The sequence below is a fragment of the Triturus cristatus genome, chromosome 2_2 (assembly GCF_964204655.1).
Source record: "Triturus cristatus chromosome 2_2, aTriCri1.1, whole genome shotgun sequence".
NCBI lineage: Eukaryota > Metazoa > Chordata > Amphibia > Caudata > Salamandridae > Triturus > Triturus cristatus.
The window spans coordinates 349,980,346-350,004,020 of NC_140582.1; positions in this window are offsets into that span (position 1 = coordinate 349,980,346).

A 23,675-nucleotide genomic window follows, 5' to 3' on the forward strand; every position below is an offset into this window, starting at 1 on the left:
TATCCATAAACTCATCATATAGAAATTGGAGGGAAGTAATATTAACACAGGAAGAGAAGTGATAAGGGACCATAAAGAAGTATGATAGGAACAAAATTGAGAGCGAGGAAGTAAGAAATCTAGTAAAGCAGAAGAAGAGAAAGAAATAACAGAGAGGATTAGAACAGAAAACAGAGAGACAACGACAACATCATGCGTAATGCAACAATAAGAAAAGAGAAAAGAAGAAAAGGAATTGGAAAAAGAAAAGTGACAAAGAATCCATACTGGAATAACCAATACAAAATAATGTCGATATTTGAAAGTGAAGAGAGAAGAGAGCTAGCAACATAGGATGAGAAGAAGAAGTAATAAAGAGGTGTAGAACAGAAAACAGAAAAACAGCTGCAACAGTATGAAAAATATAACAATGAGAGGGAAAGAAGAAAGAAAGGGAAATAGAAAAAAGTAGGAAACAGTGAGTAGGGGAAGAAACAGTACAGAAGAACGCTAATATTTGAAAGGAAAACCAAAGAGTAAAGAGACATGGTAATACAAACCAATATAATAAATCAAAAAGACATACCACAAGTAAACATTGAGGATGGGGGGGGGTGAAGCCACATAGGAAAAGGCAGCATACCAAGACGGACAACTCCAGGGCTGACGAGAGCACGAGGGATAACGACCTCCAGGGAGAGCGACGGAGGAAGAAGGAAGGGATTGAATAATGCATCTACAAGAAAATGGAAAAGAAAACATGTTAACCAACAAAGTCACAGACTAAACAAGGAATAAATGCAAAAAAGGTGGACACGAGGCAAAAAATCACAACAATGTTAATACAATAGGGAAATCACGCTCTGGATATGTCCATAGATTCATCTCTACAAGTATTCAGAAAATGTTGGAGAAGCGCGGGATCGTCATAGTTAGTAGTCTTGTTCTGATAGGTCACTTTGAACAGGCACGGGTGAAATAAACCATAACGAGCATTTAACGCACGAAGTGCAGCCCTCATATCCAAAAATTTCTTCCGGCGATCCGCTGTGGCTTTGGAGTAGTCTTGAGCAAAAAACAAAGTAGAGCCATTCCAAAGAATCTTTCCTTTCTGTTTGGCAGCCTGAAGGACCCTGAGCAAGTCCGTATATTCCAAAAAATATAAAATGACACCCCTGGGTTTCACATGAGCGGAAGCAGTAGAAGGACCTGGACTATGACCCAGGCGGTGAGCTCGCTGGATGTTGAGAGGGGGTGACTCAGGAAAACCAAGAAGCTTTGGTAGGAAAGATCGAAAAAATACCAAGGGGTCAGGATTCTCAAGGCCCTCCAAAAGGCCATAAATGCGTAGGTTATTACGCCTATTTCGGTTCTCCACCTGTTGCGTTAGATGTGAAATTTCCCTTCGCATATCAGGAATATGATCTGTGATAGCTTGAATAGAACCGACATGAATCTCAAGATCATCCACCCTCTTCTCCGTGTTCGACCAATTATCTTCAAGATGTTGGAGACGAACATTAGTCTCTGTCATATAGGGTTTAAGAGAGCGTATCTCCTCTAACAAAAGTTCCATTGAAATTGTAGGTGAAGTAGTAGGAGGAGAAGGAGGAGTTACCTTAGTTCTCTTACCAGATGTTGAAGGCGAGACAGAAGGAATTTTCGAGACTACTTTAGCACTGGCACCAGGAGGAGCAGAAGGCAAAAGCTTAGAATTTACAGAGTCTGAGTTAGCGTCCTCCATAGTATCTTGTAGCACACTGAAAGGATTCGAGTCTGCCATTGACGCATTTTTACCCTGCTGGACACTTCCACGGTTAGTGCGAGGCATTGCCATATAGACCAAAATACAAAAAGCCACAAAAATAAATAAAACTGACTTGAGCAGGCAAAATAGTTCAATGAGACTGAAACGGTGTAATTAAAAGAATTAACGCCTCAGAGTAAAAATTGTGAATGAAAAGATATATAACAACATCAAGAGGATGCAGGAGACAAAAAACTTGAAGAAAATGAGGCCAAAACAGCTCACCGCTGGTCACATGAGGAGCCGAGTATGAGGAGAAACTCCATCGCGGGAAACCGGAGCATTCAAAATGGCGGCCGCGGCATTCAGAGAGCCGCGAGAGGAAGTAAAAGGCAAAAATCTGCCGAGTCCGTCAGCACCAGAAGTCGGCAATGTCCCAGGCGGAGCAGGCGAGTGTCCCAAACATGATGTTGCTGGCAGAAAGTCCCAAAATGAGGAAAAAATGCCCTGGGGGGATCCCAACGCGCTACTCCCTCACGGAGCTCCGACGAGCAGCGGCCATTTTCCGCGGCGTCCAAGCCACGCCCCCTCATCAACAAATTCTGACATGCAGACTGAAACATGCACTTTGAATACCAGCAGCAGACTTCCCTAGTGAGCAGTAGTTTTACTACAGTGATCTAATGAGCAACTAGAGTGCTAACATTCAGAATTTATGGCAAATGTGTGACACATCTGAATGCCTTCTTGATCGACCCAAAATAAAAAACTGAAAGTATTCCCACTGAGGAGACTGCAGTAAATGAGGAAATTAGGAAACTTCATAACAAATAAAGCTCCCAAGATGGCCACCAGAGACAAAAGAGCCCAAATGTAGCCCAAATATCACCCAGATGTAGCCCAAGTATAGCCTAATGACAGAATGTCCCAGAGTGTTCTTAAGAACAACTAGAGCGCTTACTGTCTTACTTATGACAAAAGTATGGCACACTTGAAGCCATCTTGATTGGAATAAACTGGTAACACTTAAAACATTTAATTTAAAAAGGAACACAATGAGGGGGTTCATTTTGCCATAGAAATTATGATTAGTGCTGAAGAAAGAAAAATTAGGGCACATTTTGAGTGACTTCTCAAATCCTCTTCTATTTCATTAAAAAATTCTGATATGCAGACTGAAACATGCACTTTCAATACCAGCAGCAGACTTCCGTGGTGAGCAGTAGCTTTACTACAGTGATCTAATGAGCAACTAGAGTGCTAACATTCAGAATTTATGGCAAATGTGTGACATATCTGAATACCTTCTTGATGGAATCAAAGTAAAAACCTGAAAGCATTTCCTACTGAGGAGACTGCAGTAAATGAGGAAATTAGGAAACTTCATAACAAATAAATCTCCCAAGATGGCCATCAGACACAAAAGAGCCTAAATACAGCACAAATATCACCCAGATGTAGCCCACATGTAGCCCAATGACAGAAGTGTGCAAAACACTTATTTTTTTGTGTATTTGCAGTTTTATATAGTGCAGACTTGTCAGGTATTGGAATGCTTTACATGAGCATTGGTTACACCACACAAGATCAAATTCATTTTGCTTGTAGACATGGGGAGATTAAGTGATTTGACCACAATCACAGAATGTTGAGCTGAAGCAGGAACTCCAACCTGGTTCCCCAGTTGCAAAGTCTGCAGTTCTGGAAGTAACACCACATCCTCTCGCCAAGGTGCAACATTTAATCAAGTGGTCAACTGGATAAAAAAACATAAAGATTACAAATAATTTAAAAGTTCTTTGTCGCTATTTGAAAACTCAGAAAATATGTCCTCATTTTAGTTTTTTAGAGCACTAACCATACTTTTGATGCAAATAAGACCCTCTCATATATGTAATTTCTAAAGGAAATACTCTAGGTATTACAGTTTTGATTACATCAAGATGACGTCAGGCTTTCCACACTTTTGTAATAAATATAGAATGTTAGCAATCTAGTTGTATATTGGGATACTGTTGAGAGGCAGAGGCCAGGGGCCCGGACGCTGAAAATTGAAGGCAGGTAGGAGAGTGCAGAGGCAACAATTTGACCACACTGGGCAGACAGGAAGGGCAGTGGCAGCACAACTGACTATGGAGGGCAGTAGAAAGGGGGGCAGGGGCAACAAACCAACAATACAGGACTGGCAAGAGAGGCTGTGGCAATATAATAGACCATTGTGGGCAGAAGGAAAAGGCAGTGGTAGTATAACCATACATGCCAACAGACCCGTTTCAGCCAGGAAACATCCAATGTTTTTAAGCTCAAATGGGCTTTGTTTGATCTGTCTCCTGTCTACAATCTCCTCTTTTTCAATGTAACTCAAAGGGGAAAATCAATACCCCAGTTTTTTTTTCAAAATCTCCCTCTTACCAAGTTCAAAATGTTCGCAAGTATGGTACATTGAATCATGGTAGGCAGGAGGAATTGGAGTAAGGACATGGACTCGAATAACAGAGGACAGGAGGGACATGGAGAGGTGCACCAAACTGACCCTACAGGGCAGGCATCAGGGTTTGCAGCAGCACAATACACCACACAGCGCATGCGGGACGGGAGTGCAGCACAACAATCCATAGAAAGCAATAGGGAGGGGACAGGACCATGCACATGGACAACAGAGAACGGATGGGAAAGAGGCAATGGTAGCTAGCTGACCATAATGGACAGACAGGAGAGAAAGCTGCAGCATAACAGACCATAAAGGGCAGGAGGGACGGATCAGGGGCATTGCAATGGAACAGACAAGCCAGGAGGGAGGGAATAGGGGGTCTGCACATGGAAACAGAGGGCTGGGGGCAAGGTGGCAGGGCAGGAGCAGCAAGATGACCATGTAGGTCAGGCAGGATGGGCACTAGAAACAAGACACACCATGGCGAGCAACAATGAAACTATGGTGGCATACACACAGACCATGGAGGGAAGGTGGGAGGGGGTCAGGGGCAGCTAGCTGACCACACAGGGAAGGTGGGAGGGGCCATGGCAGCACAGAAGACCATGCATGGCAAGCGGGAGGGTTAGTGTCAGCACAATAGCTATGATGGGCAAGAAGGAGGGTGCAGGGGCATGCACAAAGGACCATGGGGGATAGAAGGGAGGGTCAGGACCTGGGCACAGACAAGAGAGTTCAGGGGAAGGGGCCTCACAACAGACCGCGCGGGGCAGGCAGGAGGAGCAGTTGCAGCACAACAGATCAGGGAGGGCAGAAGGGTGTGGCAGTAAAATGGACCATGGAGGACAGGAGGAAGGGGATAGCGGCATGGCATGTGGACAGGCAGGGTGGAGGTGGCAGGGACAGGTTACAGTCATCTGACAATGCTAGGCAGGTGGGAGGGGAGTGGCAGCTCAACAGAACACTCAGAGTAGATAGGAGTGGCAGGTCCATGGAACATAGTGGGCAAAAAGGATGGAGCAGGGGCATGCACAAAGACATCGGCGGGCAGGGGGAAGGAGAATAGGGGCAGCAAGCTAAGCACAGAGGCTAAGCAGGAGGTCAATGATGGGCCATAGAATTGGGCAATGGAGGGCAGGAAGAGTGGTCTGGTACATCATGCTAAATGGAGGACAGTGGCAGCAGATCAGACCACGCATGGCAGGAGGAAGGAGGCTAGTCCATGGATTCAGACAACAGAGGATAGGGAGGAGGTGGATGGGGCAGCAAGCTAACTGTTCAGAGAAGGTGGGTATTAGGAACTTTATTGTTTTTAAAATGTGTGTCTGTGCGAACTACTTAAAATATGAACAAGTATGCAGCATAATCTCACTTTTATTCAGGAAGAAGAGGACGTTTGTGACTGTGACTCCGGGCTCACTTGGCAGAAACACCCCCGACCCTCCACCCCCATCGCAAAATGTAATGCCCATGAAAAGGGTAGGTGGACGCAGTGTTATATAGAACATAGTCCTGAGAGCACGATTGAAAATGAAAACTAGATGTAGTATATGGTATAAACTATGCACCAAAAAGTGTGTTATAAGATGAACCGGGGCGTGAAACATTGTGCGCAATGACAGATTCATTGGAGAGCGCGAGATAGCACAGGCACTAGCGCGTGCTATGCGATATGCGCCTTGGAGTGTAATATGCACAGGGCAGTGTTGTGTAACATAACTAGTCTCTAAAGTTGTAATATAAAATATGTGCTGGGGAGTGTAACGTTGCATATGCACTGTGACAAAGATATGGATCCCAGATTGTAATATGTATGGCATAGCGCTGTGTGTTATAACATACACATCGAGGAAGGCACGTTAGATGGGGCAATATAACCCGTGCGAAGGCAAGTGTGGCATGACATATTCACGGGATGGTGTTACAGTGCACATGGGCTAGAGAGTGTCATAGCATACGCACTAGCTGGTGGAATACAACACAGAGGTGTGAGGCAATCGGCGGGCACTGGTGGGTGTAACACAGCATTGGGATCAGCCAGGAGTACGCTGTGACTCTCAAGTGAGGTTCGTCTCCTTTCCAGAGAGTAAAATAAAAAGTATTACACATCCGGCGGTGGATGTGTTTTTTATTAACCGTGAGGGGGGTTTCTCGCATAGTTTGGTCGAATTTTTGTTGAATCCCCTTTGAATGGCTTGGTGTGCGTGTATATTAAATGTGCCCGTCAATAGCTACCCATGTTTGTATAAATAAACGACAAGGATGTCTACTTGGAGAGTACCCACCGGCGGGGGCGCCGGGATTAGGCACGGTAGGGCGTCAGACACGTCAGAGAAGTGCTGAAAGAAGCAGCAGAGGTGCATAAAGAAGCAACAGATGTGCAGAAAGAAGCAAAAGAGGTGCATATAGAGGCAAGAGAACTGCAGAAAAAGACAAGAAAGTTGCAGAAACAGGCACACGAGGTGCCGAAAGATGAAACGGGGTGCAGACAGAACCACAAGAGGTGCAGAATGAGAGAAGACGGTAGCAGAAAGAGGAAAGAGGGATGCAGAAATTTGCAAGAAAGGTACAGAAACAAGCAACAGAGGTGCAGAAAGTGACAAGAGGGGTGCAGAAAGAGGCAAGAGAAGTGCAGAAAGAAGCAACAGAGGTGCAGAAAGAGGCAAGAGAAGTGCAGAAATAGGCAAGACAGATGCAGAAACAGGCAGGAGAGGTGCAGAAAGAGAGACCAGGGGTGCAGAAAGAGGGAAGAGAGGTGCAGAAAGAAGAGGGAACAGGGGTTCAGAAAGAGGCAAGAGGGGTGCAGAAAGAAGCAACAGAGGTGCACAAAGAAGCAATAGAGGTGCAGAAAGAGGCAAGAGAACTGCTGAAAGAGGCAAAGGGAGTGCAGAAAGAAGCAACAGAGGTGCAGAAAGAAGCAAGAGTAGTATAGAAAAATGCAAGAGGGGTGCAGAAACGGGCAATAGAGGGGCAGGAAGAGGGGAACAGGGGTCCAGAAAGAGGCACAAGGTATAGAAAGAAGAGGGAACAGGGGTGCAGAAAGAGGCAAAGGGGTGCAGAACGATGCAACAGGGGTGCACAAAGAAGCAACAGAGTTGCCGATAGAGGCAAGAGAACTACATAAAGAGGCAAGAGAAGTGTAAAACGAAGCAACAGAGGTGCAGAAAGTAGCAACAGAGGTGCAGAAAGAGGCAAGAGAACTGCAGAAAGAGGCAAGAGAGGTACAGAAAGAGGGAAGAGGGGTGCAGAAAAAGGCAAGAGAAGTGCAGAAAGAAGCAACAGAGGAGCAGAAAGAGGGAGCAAGGGTGCATACATTTGCGAGAGAGGTGCAGAACGAAGCAACAGAGGTGCAGAAAGTGACAAGAGGGGTGCAGAAAGGGGCAAGAGAAGTGCAGAAAGAAGCAACAGAGGTGCAGAAAGAGGCAAGAGAAGTGCAGAAATAGGCAACAGAGGTTCAGAAACAGGCAAGAGAGGTGCAGAAAGAGAGACCAGGGGTGCAGAAAGAGGCAAGAGAGGTGCAGAAAGAAGAGGGAACAGAGATGCAGAAAGAGGCAAGTGGGGGCAGAAAGAAGCAACAGGGGTGCACAAAGAAGCAACAGAGGTGCAGATAGAGGCAGGAGAACTGTAGAAAGAGGCAAGAGAAGTGCAAAAAGAAGCAACAGAGGTGTAGAATGAAGCAAAAGAAGTGCAGAAAGAAGCAATAGATGTGCAGAAGGAAGCAAAAGAGGTGCAGAAAGAAATAACAGAGGTGCAGAAAGAGGCAAGAGAACTGCAGAAAGAGGCAAGAGAGGGTCAGAAAGGGGGAAGAGAGGTGCAGAAAGAGGCATGAGAGGTACAGAAAGAGGGAACAGGGGTGCATAAAGAGGCAAGAGATATACAGAAAGATTGAAAAGAGGTGCAGAAAGAGGCAACTGAAGTACAGAAAGAGGCAAGAGAGGTGCTGAAAGACACAGGAGAGGTGCACAATGAGACAAGAGAGGTGGAGTAAGAGGGAAGACGAGTGCAGAAAGAGGCAACAGGGGTGCAGAAAGAGGCAAGAAGGTGACAGAAAGAGGCAAGAGAAGTACAGAATGAAGCAACAGAAATGCATAAAGAGGCAAGAGAAGTGCAGAAAGAAGCAACAGAGGTACAGAAAGAGGCAAGAGAAGTGCAGAAAGATGCATGAGAGGTGCAGAAACAATAAAGAGATGTGCAGAAAGAGGGAACAGGGGTGCAGAAAGAGGCAAGAGGGGTGCAGAAAGAAGCAACAGAGGTGCACAAAGAAGCAACAGAGGTGCAGAAAGTGACAAGAGGGATGCAGAAAGAGGCAAGAGAAGTGCAGAAAGAAGCAACAGAGGTGCAGAAAGAGGCGAGAGAAGTGCAGAAATAGGCAAGAGAGGTTCAGAAACAGGCAAGAGAGGTGCTGAAAGACACAGGAGAGGTGCACAATGAGACAAGAGAGGTGAAGTAAGAGGGAAGACGAGTGCAGAAAGAGGCAACAGGGGTGCAGAAAGAGGCAAGAGGATGACAGAAAGAGGCAAGAGAAGTACAGAAACAAGCAACAGAAATATAGAAAGAGGCAAGAGATGTGCAGAAAGAAGCAACATAAATGCATAAGAGGCAAGAGAAGTGCAGAAAGAAGCAACAGAGGTACAGAAAGAGGCAAGAGAAGTGCAGAAAGATGCATGAGAGGTACAGAAACAATAAAGAGAGGTGCAGAAAGAGGGAACATGGGTGCAGAAAGAGGTGAGAAGGGTGCAGAAAGAGGCAAGAGGGGTGCCAAAAGAAGGAACAGGGGTGCAGAAAGAGGCAACAGAGGTGCAGAAAGAGAAAACAGGTATGTAGAAAGAAGCAAGAGAGGTGCAAAGAGAAGCAAGATAAGTACAGAAAAAAGCAACAAGGTGCAGAAAGATGCAAAGGAGGTGCAGAAAGAGGAAAGAGGGGGCAGAAAAGGTAAGAGAGGTACAGAAAGAAGCAACAGGTGTGCAGAAAGAAGCAACAGAGGTGCAGATAGAGGCAAGAGAACTGCAGAAAAAGACAAGAAAGTTGCAGAAACAGGCACACGAGGTGCAGAAAGGTGGAAAAGGGTGCAGACAGAAGCACAAGAGGTGCAGAATGAGAGAAGACGGTAACAGAGGAAAGAGGGATGCAGAAATTTGCAAGAGAGGTGCAGAAAGAAGCAACAGAGGTGCGGAAAGTGACAAGAGGGGTGCAGAAAGAGGCAAGAGAAGTGCATAAATAGGCAAGAGAGGTGCAGAAACAGGTAGGAGAGGTGCAGAAAGAGAGACCAGGGGTGCAGAAAGAGGCAAGAGAGGTGCACAAAGAAGAGGGAACAGGGGTGCAGAAAGAAGCAAGAGGTGCACAAAGAAGCAACAGAGGTGCAGAAAGAGGCAAGAGAACTGCTGAAAGAGGCAACGGAAGTGCAGAAAGAAGCAACAGAGGTGCAGAAAGAAGCAAGAGTAGTACAGAAATAGACAAGAGCGGTGCAGAAAGAAAAGGGAACAGGGGTGCAGAAAGAAGCAAAAGGGGTGCACAAAGAAGCAACAGAGGTGCATATAGAGGCAAGAGAACTGCATAAAGAGGCAAGAGAAGTGCAACACGGAGCAACAGGGGTGCAGAAAGAAGCAAGAGTGGTGCAGAAAGATGCAACAGAGGTGCAGAAAGTAGCAACAGAGGTGCAGAAAGAGGCAAGAGAACTGCAGAATGAGGCAAGAGAGGTACAGAAAGAGGGAAGAGGGTTGCAGGAAGAGGCAAGAGAAGTGCAAAAAAACAACAGAGGTGTAGAAAGAGGGAGCAGGGGTGCATACATTTGCAAGACAGGTGCAGAACCAAGCAACAGAGGTGCAGAAAGTGACGAGAGGTTCAGAAACAGGCAAGAGCGGTGCAGAAAGAGAGACCAGGGGTGCAGAAAGAGGCAAGAGAGGTGCAGAAAGAAGAGGGAACAGGTGTGCAGAAAGAGGCAAGAGGGGTGCAGAAAGAAGCAACAGAGGTGCACAAAGAAGCAAAAGCGGTGCAGAAAGAGGCAAGAGAACTGCTGAAAGAGGCAAGGGAAGTGCAGAAAGAAGCAACAGAGGTGCATCAAGAAGCAACAAAGGTGCAGAAAGAGGCTAGAGTAGTATAGAAATAGACAAGAGGGGTGCAGAAACAGACAATAGAGGAGCAGAAAGGGGAAACAGGGGTCCAGAAAGAGGCATGAGAGGTGCGGAAAGAAAAGGGAACAGGGGTGCAGAAAGAAGCAAAAGGGGTGCACAAAGAAGCAACAGAGGTGCATATAGAGGCAAGAGAACTGCATAAAGAGGCAAGAGAAGTGCAAAATGAAGCAACAGGGGTGCAGAAAGAAGCAAGAGAAGTGCAGAAAGATGCAACAGAGGAGCAGAAAGTAGCAACAGAGGTGCAGAAAGAGGCAAGAGAACTGCAGAATGAGGCAATAGAGGGACAGAAAGAGGGAAGAGGGTTGCAGAAAGAGACAAGAGAAGTGCAAAAAAACAACAGAGGTGTAGAAAGAGGGAGCAGGGGTGCATACATTTGCAAGACAGGTGCAGAACGAAGCAACAGAGGTGCAGAAAGTGACAAGAGAGGTTCAGAAACAGGCAAGAGAGGTGCAGAAAGAGAGACCAGGGGTGCAGAAAGAGGCAAGAGGTGCAGAACGAAGAGGGAACAGGTGTGCAGAAAGAGGCAAGAGGGGTGCAGAAAGAAGCAACAGAGGTGCACAAAGAAGCAAAAGCGGTGCAGAAAGAGGCAAGAGAAGTGCAGAAATAGGCAAGAGAGGTTCAGAAACAGGCAAGAGAGGTGCTGAAAGACACAGGAGAGGTGCACAATAAGGCAAGAGAGGTGAAGTAAGAGGGAAGACGAGTGCAGAAAGAGGCAACAGGGGTGCAGAAAGAGGTAAGAGGGTTACAGAAAGAGGCAAGAGAAGTGCAGAAAGAAGCAACAGAAATATAGAAAGAGGCAAGAGATGTGCAGAAAGAAGCAACATAAATGCATAAAGAGGCAAGAGAAGTGCAGAAAGAAGCAACAGAGGTACAGAAAGAGGCAAGAGAAGTGCAAAAAGATGCATGAGAGGTACAGAAACAATAAAGAGAGGTGCAGAAAGAGGGAACAGGGGTGCAGACAGAGGCAAGATAGGTACAGAAAGAGGTGAGAAGGGTGCAGAAAGAGGCAAGAGGGCTGCCAAAAGAAGGAACAGGGGTGCAGAAAGAGGCAACATAGGTGCAGAAAGAGAAAACAGGTATGCAGAAAGAAGCACGAGAGGTGCATAGAGAAACAAGATAAGTGCAGAAAAAAGCAACAAGGTGCAGAAAGATGCAAAGGAGGTGCAGGAAGAGGAAAGAGGGGGCAGAAAAGACAAGAGAGGTACAGAAAGAAGCAACAGAAGTACAGACAGAGGGAAGAGGGGTGTACAAATAGGCAAGAGAGGTACAGAAAGAAGCAAGACAAGTACAGAAAGAAGTAACAGGGATGCAGAAAGAGGAAAGAGGGGTGCAGAAAGAGGCAAGAGAAGTGCAGAAAGAAGCAACGGAGGTGCAGAAAGAGGCAAGAGAACTGCTGAAAGAGGCAAGAAATTTGCAGAAACAGGTACACAAGGTACAGAATGATGGAACAGGGGTGTAGACAGAGGCAGGAGAAGTACAGAAGGATGGAAGACGGGTACAGAAAGAGGTAAAAGGAATGCAAACATTTGCAAGAGAGGTGAAGAAAGAAGCCAGAGAAGTGTAGAAAGAACCAGCAGAGATGCAGAAAGAAGCAACTGAGGTGCAGAAAAAGACAGGAGATCTGCAGAAAGGGGCAAGAGAACTGCAGAAAGAAGCAACCGAGGTGCACAAAGAGAAGTGCAGAAAGAGGCAAGGGAGGTGCAGAAAGAGGCAAGAGAGGGGCAGAAAGAAGCAACAGAGGTACAGAAAGAAGCAACAGAGGTGCAGAAAGAGGAAAGAGAACTGCAGAAAAAGGCAGGAAAGTTGCAGAAACAGGCACACGAGGTGCAGAAAGATGGAACAGGATGCAGACAGAAGCACAAGAGGTGCAGAAGGAGAGAAGACGGGTACAGAAAGTGGAAAGAGGATACAGAAATTTACAGCAGAGATGCAGAAAGAAGCAACAGGGGTGCAGAAAGAGGTAAGAGGGTTATAGAAAGAGCCAAGAGAAGTGCAGAAAAAAGCAACAGAAATATAGAAAGAGGCAAGAGATGTGCAGAAAGAAGCAACATAAATGCATAAAGAGGCAAGAGAAGTGCAGAAAGAAGCAACAGAGGTACAGAAAGAGGCAAGAGAAGTGCAGAAAATGCATGAGAGGTACAGAAACAATAAAGAGAGGTGCAGAAAGAGGGAACAGGGGTGCAGACAGAGGCAAGAGAGGTGCAGAAAGAGGTGAGAAGGGTGCAGAAAGAGGCAAGAGGGGTGCCAAAAGAAGGAACAGGGGTGCAGAAAGAGGCAACAGAGGTGCAGAAAGAGAAAACAGGCATGCAGAAAGAAGCAAGAGAGGTGCATAGAGAAGCAAGATAAGTGCATAAAAAAGCAACAAGGTGCAGAAAGATGCAAATGAGGTGCAGGAAGAGGAAAGAGGGGGCAGAAAAGGCAAGAGAGGTACAGAAAGAAGCAACAGAAGTACAGACAGAGGGAAGAGGGGTGTAAAAAGAGGCAAGAGAGGTACAGAAAGAAGCAAGACAAGTACAGAAAGAAGTAACAGGGGTGCAGAAAGAGGAAAGAGGGGTGCAGAAAGAGGCAAGAGAAGTGCAGAAAGGAGCAACAGAGGTGCAGAAAGAGGCAAGAGAACTGCCGAAAGAGGCAAGATATTTGCAGAAACAGGTACACAAGGTACAGAATGATGGAACAGGGGTGTGGACAGAGGCAGGAGAAGTACAGAAGGATGGAAGACTGGTACAGAAAGAGGTAAAAGGAATGCAAACATTTGCAAGAGAGGTGAAGAAAGAAGCCAGAGAAGTGCAGAAAGAACCAACAGAGGTGCAGAAAGAAGCAACCGAGGTGCAGAGAGAGAAGTGCAGAAAGAGGCAAGGGAGGTGCAGAAAGAAGAAACAAAGGTACAGAAAGAAGCAACAGAGGTGCAGAAAGAGGAAAGAGAACTGAAGAAAAAGGCAGGAAAGTTGCCGAAACAGGCACACGAGGTGCAGAAAGATGGAACAGGGTGCAGACAGAAGCACGAGAGGTGCGGAAGGAGAGAAAACAGGTACATAAAGTGGAAAGAGGATGCAGAAATTTACAACAGAAGTGCAGAAAGAGGCAAGAGATGTGCTGAAAGAATCAAATGAGGTGCAGAAAAAAGCAGAAGAAATAAAATAGACTAGAGAGTTGCAGACCGAAACAGGAAAGGAGCATGTGAGACCGGCCTTGTGGCGTGGACCCTCCCGACCAGTAAGCAATCCTGCAACCACACCTGATCCCCGGTATCACAGACTTCCAGCCAACATGGCCCAACAAATCCGATGGCCGGCCGGGGCACCAGCAAAACCCAAGACACTACCATGCATGCCCGGACGCGGGAGAGAGAAACCCCCAAGCCAGACCGGGAGACGCCGTCTCTGTCACACCTCTGATCTCCTCCCCAAGGAGGGTTTCAGTCGGCCACCAGGCCCCCGGTGAGCGGGCGCCTCGCATGCTGGGCGTCTGGGGTCCCTCCCAGACCAACCTGAACAGATCAAAGGGCAGAGCGGCAGGAAATCCCGACACACTGCCCCCAGGCACCAAGACCCCTCTCTGCAAGGACTCCGGACTTCAAAGAGGAGAGGGAGTATAACAAGGGGTGCTGAAGGGACCGCCGGCAGAGAAGACCTGGACCTACGAGAGCCCTGCTGACCAGGTCGCGGCTCGATCGATCTCTGAACCCAAGGACGCTACCTGACCCACGAAACCATCTGAGCCCTGCTGACGCTGTCGCGGCTCCCCGAACTCTGAAACCATCTGAGCCCTGCTGACGCTGTCGCGGCTCCCCGAACTCTGAAACCATCTGAGCCCTGCTGACGCTGTCGCGGCTCCCCGAACTCTGCAACCATCTGAGCCCTGCTGATGCTGTCACGGCTCCCCGAACTCTGAACCATCTGAGCCCTGCTGACGCTGTCGCGGCTCCCCGAACTCTGAACCATCTGAGCCCTGCTGACGCTGTCGCGGCTCCCCGAACACTGAACCATCTGAGCCCTGCTGACGCCGTCGCGGCTCCCGAGAATCTGAAACCACCTGTGCCTGCTGAGAGACTCGCGGCGCTCCCCTCCAGGAGAATCGGCGGAGATTGCCGAGTGAACCCAAATCCCCCAGCTCGAGGATTGAGAGCTGTGCGAAGGATACTCCGCAGAGACACTGAACTTAAAGACTGTCCCGCTACCCCAATATCCCCATCACGAAACCGCCGCCGCTTGTGGCATTGATTCAACAGCTGCATCTCGGATCATAAAGATCCCCTGAAACTATCGATAAAGTATACTGTCTTACTAAGAACTACTGTGTGGTGTCCCTCTGTCAAATAGTGTAAGCTCAGCGTGTGCGATCCTAGGAACGAGACCCTTCCAGGAAGGGCCTCCACGCCATTGCTCGGCCTAACTCTGGGAGAGGTGGGTCAAAGGGTGGTCAGGAACATATTCCGAAGCCCCCCGGAAAACGCCCTTCCAACATTTGGTGGCAGACGACGGGATCCGAGCCGACACCTAGAGATCGTACAGTAAACGGCTGACGCACTACCGAAAGGAGATGGAAGGAGAAACCACCATGAGTACCGCAGGAACCAACACAAGCCCGACATTCCGAGAAGACCAGTTGGAATATTATACGCATCGAGAACTAAAACAGTTCTGCAAAGACCTTGGAATCGCTACCACCGGATTAAGCACTAAAGAAGATTTGCAGGAAGCATTGAAAACCTGGGTCGAGGCAGGAGCTTCCCTGGCCCAAACCGAAAGAGAGCCGCCAAACGAACCACGAAGCATCCCGGTAAGGAGCAACGCCCCAGAGGGGGGGCCTATCCCCGGAAGAGCTAGCGGACCGAGAGAGGGGCCGCAACCACGAACTAGAACTAGCCAAACTAAAAATAGAGGGAGAGCTAAAACTGGCCAAAAAAAAGTTAGCCGTAGAACAATTATGCCTACAAGGGGAACTCGAGGAAAAGAAACGTCAGAGAGAACATGAAGAAAGAAAACTTCAACTAGAACACGAACGCAGCCTGAAAGAGATCAAACTCAAGGCCAAAAGTGAGGAGTCCAGAACCACGGGAAACCAACCACCCTCCTCCGCCGTGGAACCAAAGGTCCACATCCCCAAGGATGTGGTGAAGGAATACTACAAGAACGACGACATCCAGCAGTGGTTCAAGGCCTACAAAGTTGCCATGACCTCCCACCAAGTTCCGCAGAAGGATTGGGGGGCTGGCTTGTGGGGCCGGTTCCTGAGCAAGGGGAGAGACACCCTGCTGGACCTGCCCTCCAGGGTGCTGAATTCCTACAGCCACATGAAAGAAGCCCTATTAGCCAGAAATTGACTCACCCCAGAGATGTACCAGCAACGGTTTCGAGACTGCAAAAAGATACCCGGTACTACGTGGGTAGAATACGTGAACTTTTACAGCCGGGCCTTGGACGGGTGGATCAAGGGCAGCAAGGTCTCCACCTTTGAGCAACTGTTTGACCTAATAGCATGGGAACACTTGTCCGCAAATTGCTTTGTGGAGTTACGCCAGCACCTCCTGGACAGCAAGCTCACTGACCCTCGGAAACTGGCAGTCGAAGCTGACCGATGGGTGAACACCCGGGCCTCCCGGGGCCCCGTGGGAGACTACGGTCGCCACAGTCAGGGACCCCCCCGCCAGAGGGGCGGAGGGAACCAAGGCCGACCGAGGGAATCCCAGATGGGCTCCCAGCACAGTCCTCCCAGAGGCCAACCCCCACACTTTCCAGCCCCACCTCCAGCCAGCACCGGGCCCCCGGGGAGGCAGGGACCCCGAGTCAAGATCACCTGTTTCCGATGCCAACAGACCGGACACTACGCCAGTGACCCCCAGTGTCCCATGTACCAACGACCCGCAACGACAGCCCCTCCAGCCCGACAAATGGCCTCCGTAGCCCTAGGAGAAGAGATGGAAGACTCCGAAGAGTGGGGACCAGCAGCCATGGCCCTGGTCTCCCTAGGAGACCGAGAGATGGTTCCCGGAACACCCCTACCCGCCAACACGAAAAAGTACCGACCGCAAGTGACGGTCAACGGTCACCGAGTCGAGGCCCTCCGCGACACCGGGGCGAGTGTCACAGCGGTCCACTGCCACCTGGTCTCCGAAGACCAGATCCTGCCCGGCGCCTTCTGTCCAGTCATATCTTCGGACAATTCCGAGAGCCTCTGCCGGATGGCCCTGGTACGCTTCGAATGGGGGGGAGTCACCGGTAAATTGAGAGTGGCAGTCCGAACATCCCAACCAGTAGACTGCCTCCTGGGCAACGACCTCGAGAGCTCCCTGTGAAGACAAGTGGAACGAAGAGCCCATCTGGAGATGATGGGCCTACACGAATGGGTATGCGCCACCACGCGCTCCATGTCTGCCCGATCGCCTTCCCCCGAGGGAGTTGAGGCCTTACCCCTGAACGCAGTCGCCGTCCCCGAGGACCGGGACGCGCTACCCGAGCCCGACGACCCTCTTCCGGAAGAAGAACCCGTTCCCGATGACTGGTCAGTGCATCCAGACCCCGAGCAACTGACCGAGCTCGGTGACCTACCCGAGATGGCCCACTGGCACTGTGAGGGAGGTCCCTCCCGAGAAGAATTCTGCAGGGAAAAGCCACCTGCCCTTCCCTCATTGGACCCCGGCAGCAGGCCGAAGCCCAGGCAGCAGGCGACCAGTCCGGAACCCACTGGGTATATTGGGAAAATGGCCTCCTGTACAGCGAACAGAAGTCGGCCGAGCTGGGATCGGCCCGGGTACTGGTGGTACCCCTGCGCTTCCGAAGTTTCCTCCTAGGCCTAGCCCATGATGTACCCCTGGCAGGACACTTAGGCCAAGACAAAACCTATCATCGCCTGGTTACCCACTTCTATTGGCCCAAAATGCGAGCGAATGTAGAGGCCCACTGCAAGTCATGTCTCCCGTGCCAGGCCAGCGGAAAAAGTGGTGGGAAGCGCAAGGCTCCGCTACAACCCTTCCCCGTTGTTAGTACCCCTTTTGAGCGGGTGGGGATTGACATCGTAGGACCCCTGGATCCCAGGACCGCCCAGGGCCACCGGTTCATCCTCGTCCTGGTGGACCATGCCACCCGCTACCCATAGGCCATTCCCCTCCGCACCGTGACGGCCCCAGTGGTAGGCCGGGCCTTGATGGGGATCTTCTCCCTCGTGGGGTTCCCTCACGAAGTCGTGAGTGATCGTGGCACAAACTTTATCTCCAAGTACATGAGGTCCCTATGGCAACAATACGGGGTGTCGTACAAATTCACCACCCCATACCACCCCCAAGGCAATGGCCTAGTCGGGCGATTTAACCGGACCGTGAAAGGGATGATCGTGGGCCTCGAAGAACCCCTACGCCGGAAATGGGGCGTCCTCCTCCCTTGCCTCCTGTTCGCCTACCGGGATGTTCCCCAAAAATCTCTGGGGTTCAGCCTGTTCGAATTACTCTACGGACACCCCGTCCGGGGACCCCTGATCCTGGTCAAAGAGGGCTGGGAAACGGCTCTCCGAGGAACCCCTCCCGATGTATTCCGCTATATCTTGGCGCTCTGCAACCAGACCCAGAAGTCCCGGGAGCTCGCCGAGGCAAACCTCGAGGCTAGCCAAGAAGAGATGAAGCACTGGTATGACCAGAATGCCACGCTGGTCGAGTTTCAGCCGGGCCAACAGGTCTGGGTAATGGCCCCGGTGAAACCCTGCGCCCTCCAAGACAAATGGACTGGACCCTTCAAGGTGGTCGAGCGGAAGAGTCAAGTCACGTATCTAGTTGATGTTCAGTCTCCTCGGAACCCCCTCCGGGTCCTCCACGTGAACCGCCTCAAACCCCACTTTGTGAGGACGGAGTTGAGTTTGCTCCTGGCCACCGACGATGGGACTGAAGAAGACACAGAGCCCCTTCCGGACCCCCTGTGTGCTAAAGAGAAAGATGGCTCCGTAGAGGGGGTGAGACTTTCGTCCACCCTCACCCCCCAACAGTCCGACGACTGCCACCAGCTATTGAGACAATTCACAGACCTCTTCTCTCTCACCCCTAGGGTCACCGACTGGTGTGTCCACGACGTAGACACCGGAGACAGCCCGCCGGTAAGACACCGAGCCTACCGAGTCCCTGACCGGGTCCGGACCTGCATCCAGACCGAAGTAGCCAAGATGTTAGCCCTCGGGGTGATTGAACCCTCCGACAGCCCATGGGCCAGCCCGGTAGTACTGGTCCCGAAAGCAGCAGCCCCTGGTGTCGCCCCCGAGCTGAGATTCTGTGTGGACTACCACGGACTCAATGCGGTCACCTGAGCGGACGCTCACCCTATTCCCCATTCAGATGAGCTCATCGAGCACCTTGGGGCCGCTCGCTACCTCAGCACCTTCGACCTGACCTGCGGATACTGGCAAATTGCGCTCACTGAGGGAGCCAAGGAGCGGTCCGCCTTCTCCACCCCGGATGGGCACTACCGCTTCAGAGTTATGCCTTTTGGGATGAAAAATGCCACGGCCACCTTCCAGCGACTGGTGAACAGGTTCCTGGCCGGGCTAGAGGGGTTCAGCACAGCGTACCTAGACGACATAGCAGTATTCAGCTTCCAATGGACCGAATACCTCCAGCACCTCCGACAAGTACTGATGGCCCTGCGCCAGGCAGGTCTAACCATCAAAGCCAGCAAATGTCAAAATGGACAAGGCTCAGTGATCTATCTGGGACACCAGGTGGGGAGCGGGCAGGTCGCCCCCCTCCAGCCGAAGATCGACGCCATCTTGTCCTGGGAACCCCCCACGACCCAAACGAAAGTCCGGGCCTTCCTGGGCCTCACCGGTTACTACCGGAGGTTTATTAAAAACTATGGCAGCATCGCAGGCCCCCTCACAGAGTTAACCTCCAAAAAGCACCCGAAGAAAGTACAGTGGACTCCCCCGTGCCAAAAAGCGTTCGACGCCTTGAAAGCCGCTGTATGTACTGCTCCGATACTCAAAGCCCCCGACTACTCTCAGGAGTTTGTGGTCCAGATGGACGCTTCGGAGCATGGCATCGGGGCAGTCCTCTCACAGTTCAACGACCAAGGCATAGATCAGCCCATAGCCTTCATCAGCTGAAGGTTACTACCTCGGGAGCAACGGTGGAGCACCATTGAAAGAGAGACCTTCGCAGTAGTCTGGGCCCTCAAAAAGCTGCGGCCCTACTTGTTCGGAACCCACTTCCGAGTTCAAACGGATCATCGACCCTTACGGTGGCTGATGCAAATGAGAGGAGAAAACCCCAAGCTCTTACGATGGTCAATCTCCCTCCAGGGGATGGACTTCACTGTGGAGCATCGCCCCGGGACTGACCACGCCAACGCTGACGGCCTGTCCCGATTCTTCAGCTTCAGCGAGAAGAACCCCCAAGTGGATGGGTAGTTCTCCCCGCCTTTCAGCTGGGGGGGGCACGTGTGAGACCGGCCTTGTGGCGTGGACCCTCTCGACCAGTAAGCAACCCTGCAACCACACCTGATCCCCGGTATCACAGACTTCCGGCCACCATGGCCCAACAAACCCGATGGCCGGCCAGGGCCCCAGCAAAGCCCAAGACGCTACCACGCATGCCCGGACGAGGGAGAGAGAAACCCCAAAGCCAGACCGGGAGACGCCGTCTCTGTCACACCTCTGATCTCCTCCCCAAGGAGGGTTTCAGTCGGCCACCAGGCCCCCGGTGAGCGGGCGCCTCGCATGCTGGGCGTCTGGGGTCCCTCCCAGACCAACCTGAACAGATCAAAGGGCCGAGCGGCAGGAAATCCCGACACACCGCCCCCAGGCACCAAGACCCCTCTCTGCGAGGACTCCAGACTTCAAAGAGGAGGGGGAGTATAAAAAGAGGTGCTGAAGGGACAGGCGGCAGAGAAGACCTGGACCTACGAGAGCCCTGCTGACCTGGTCGCGGCTCGATCGATCTCTGAGCCCATGGACGCTACCTGACCCACGAAACCATCTGAGCCCTGCTGATGCTGTCGCGGCTCCCCGAACTCTGCAACCATCTGAGCCCTGCTGACGCTGTCACGGCTCCCCGAACTCTGAAACCATCTGAGCCCTGCTGACGCTGACGCGGCTCCCCGAACTCTGCAACCATCTGAGCCCTGCTGAAGCTGTCGCGGCTCCCCGAACACTGAACCATCTGAGCCCTGCTGACGCCGTCGCGGCTCCTGAGAATCTGGAACCACCTGTGCCTGCTGAGAGACTCGCGGCGCTCCCCTCCAGGAGAATCGGCGGAGATTGCCGAGTGAACCCAAATCCCCCAGCTCGAGGATTGAGAGCTGTGCGAAGGATACTCCGCAGAGACACTGAACTTAAAGACTGTCCCGCTACCCCAATACCCCCATCACGAAACCGCCGCCGCTTGTGGCATTGATTCAACAGCTGCATCTCGGATCATAAAGATCCCCTGAAACTATCGATAAAGTATACTGTCTTACTAAGAACTACTGTGTGGTGTCCCTCTGTCAAATAGTGTAAGCTCAGCGTGTGCGATCCTAGGAACGAGACCTTTCCAGGAAGGGCCTCCCCGCCATTGCTCGGCCTAACTCTGGGAGAGGTGGGTCAAAGGGTGGTCAGGAAAGTATTCCGAAGCCCCCCGGAGAACGCCCTTCCAACAGTGCAGAAAGAGGCAAATGGCGTGCAGAAACATGCAATAAAGGCGCAAAAATAGGCAAGAGAAGTGCAGGCAGAAAGATGCAACAGAGGTGCAGAAAGAGGAACGAGAACTGCAACAAAAAAAAGCAAGAAGATTGCCGAAACAGGCACACGAGGTGCAGAAAGGGGGAACAGGGTGCAGACAGAAGCACGAGAGGTACGGAAGGAGAGAAGACAGGTACAGAAAGTGGAAAGAGGGATGCAGAAATTTGCAAGAGAGGTGCAGGAAGAAGCAACAAAGGTGCAGAAAGTGACAAGTGGGGTGTAGAAAGAGGCAAGAGAAGTGCAGAAAGAAGAAACAGAGGTGCAGAAAGAGGCAAGAGAAGTGCAGAAATAGGCAAGAGAGGTACAGAAAGAGAGACCAGGGGTGCAGAAAGAGTCAAGAGGGGTAGAGAAAGAAAATGGAACAGGGGTGCAGAAAGAGGCAAGAGGGGTGCAGAAAGAAACAACAGAGGTGCACAAAGAAGCAACAGAGGTGCAGATAGAGGCAAGAGAACTGCTGAAAGAGGCAAGAGAAGTGCAGAAAGAAGCAACAGGGGTGTGGAAAGAAGCAACAGGGGTGCACAAAGAGGCAAGAGAACTGCAGAAAGAGGCAAGAGAGGTGCAGAAAGAGGGAAGAGTGGTGCAGAAAGAGGCAAGAGAAGTGCAGAAAGAAGCAACAGAGGGACAGAAAGAGAGAGCAGGGGTGCATAAAGAGGCAAGAGATGTGCAGAAAGAAGGAACAGGGGTGCTGAAATAGGCAAGAGGGGTGCAGAAAAAAGCAACAGATACGCAGAAAGAAGTAAGAGAAGTGATGAAAGTGGCAAGAGATGTGCTGAAAGACTCAACAGAGGTGCAGAAAAAAGCAGGAGAAGTGATAAAAGAGACAAGAGAGTTGCAGACAGAAACACGAAAGGTTTAGAAAAAGCAAGTAAAGTGCAGAAAGAGGAAAGAGAGGTGCAGAAAGAGGCAAGAGAACTGCAGAAAAAGGCAAGAATGTTGCAGAAACAGGCACATAAGGTGCAGAAAGATGGAACGGGGTGCAGACAGAAGCACGAGATGTGGAGAAGGAGTGAAGACCGGTACAAAAAGAGGCAAGAGCGATGCAGAAATTTGCAAGAGAGGTGCAGAAAAAAGCAACAGAGGTGCAGAATGAGGGACCAGGGGTTCAGAAAGAGGCAAGAGAGGTGCAGAAAGGAGAGGGACCAGGGGTTCAGAAAGAGGCAAGAGAGGTGCAGAACGAAGAAGGAACAGGGGTACACAAAGAGACAAGAGGGGTGCAGAAAGAAGCAACAGAGGTACACAAAGAAGCAACAGAGGTACAGAAAGAGGCAAGAGAACTGCAGAAAGAAGCAACAGAGGTGCATAAAGAAGCAACAGAGGTTTAGAAAGAGGCATGAGAACTGCAGAAAAAGGGAGGAAAGTTGCAGAAACAGGCACAGGGGGTGCAGAAAGATGGAACAGGGTGCAGACAGAAGCACAAGAGGTGCAGAAGGTGAGAAGACGGGTACAGAAAGAAGAAAGAGGGATGCAGAAATTTGCAAGAGAGGTGCAGAAAGAAACAACAGAGGTGTAGAAAGTGACAAGAGTGGTGCAGAAAGAGGCAACATAGGTGCAGAAAGAGGCAAGAGAAGTGCAGAAATAGGCAAGAGAGGTGCAGAAACAGGCAAGAGAGTTGCAGAAAGAGGGACCAGGGGTGCAGAAAGAGATAAGAGAGGTGCAGAAAGAAGAGGAAACAGGGGTGTAGAAAGAGGCAAGAGGGGTGCACAAAGAAGCAACAGAGGTGCACAAAGAAGCAACAGAGGTGTAGCAAGAAGCAACAGGGGTGTAGAAGGAGGCAAGAGAAGTGCAGAAACAGGCAAGAGAGGTGGAGAAACAGGCAAGAGAGGTGCGGAAAGAGGGAACAGGGGTGTGGAAAGAGGCAAGAGAGGTGCAGAAAGAAGACAGATCAGGGGTGCAGAAAGAGGCAACAGAGGTGCAAAAAGAAGCAAGAGAGGTGCAGAAAGAAGCAACAGAGGTGCAGAAATCCCCCAATCCCCGGGTTATGGCCATTTCTATTTTTTTTTAAAACTATATTTAAGGGAGGGTGCGGGGACTCCAGTGAGTTGCCGTTTTACTTTTTTTTATTTTAGGAAGGGGTCTCTGTGGCCCCCCGTTCCCGTGACTACTTTAGGCCCGAGGAACCCATCCCCCGGGGCTTGGCCATTCAAGTTTTTTTTTAAATGAGTGGAGTGCTTCCGACCTGCCATAGCAAACTGCAATGGCCCAAGGGTAGGCACCCTGGGACATTGCTGGAGCCAGCCCTGGAGGGTTCCTGAGGGGGGCCGTGGTGGTCCCCGGGGGTCTCCATCAGACCTCCGCATTTATATAATGTATGTTCCGGGGAGGTGGTGGTCCCCGGGGCAGCATGGGGGCAGGGAGGAGCCCCCCTGCCTTTTATTCTTAAAAAAGGTGGCGGTCCCCAGGGCTGCGGGGGGCCCGAGGCTCCCCAACATTTAAAGATTAACGCCCCGGGAGGTGACGGTCTCTGGTGCAGCATGGGGGTAGGCAGGAGCCCCCGATGTCTTTTAATTAGAAAAATGCCCTGGGGAGTTGGCGGTTCTTGTGTCAGTGGGGTCCTCCACGGGCCCCCGCGTCATAGTACAACATTGCCCCTGGGACGTGGCCCACATGGAGGCCCAAAGAAAATGAAGTCCAGGAGCCCGCGCTTCGTGTTTTATTTTTGGCTGGATTCACGGACCCTACAAGAATACTGCCG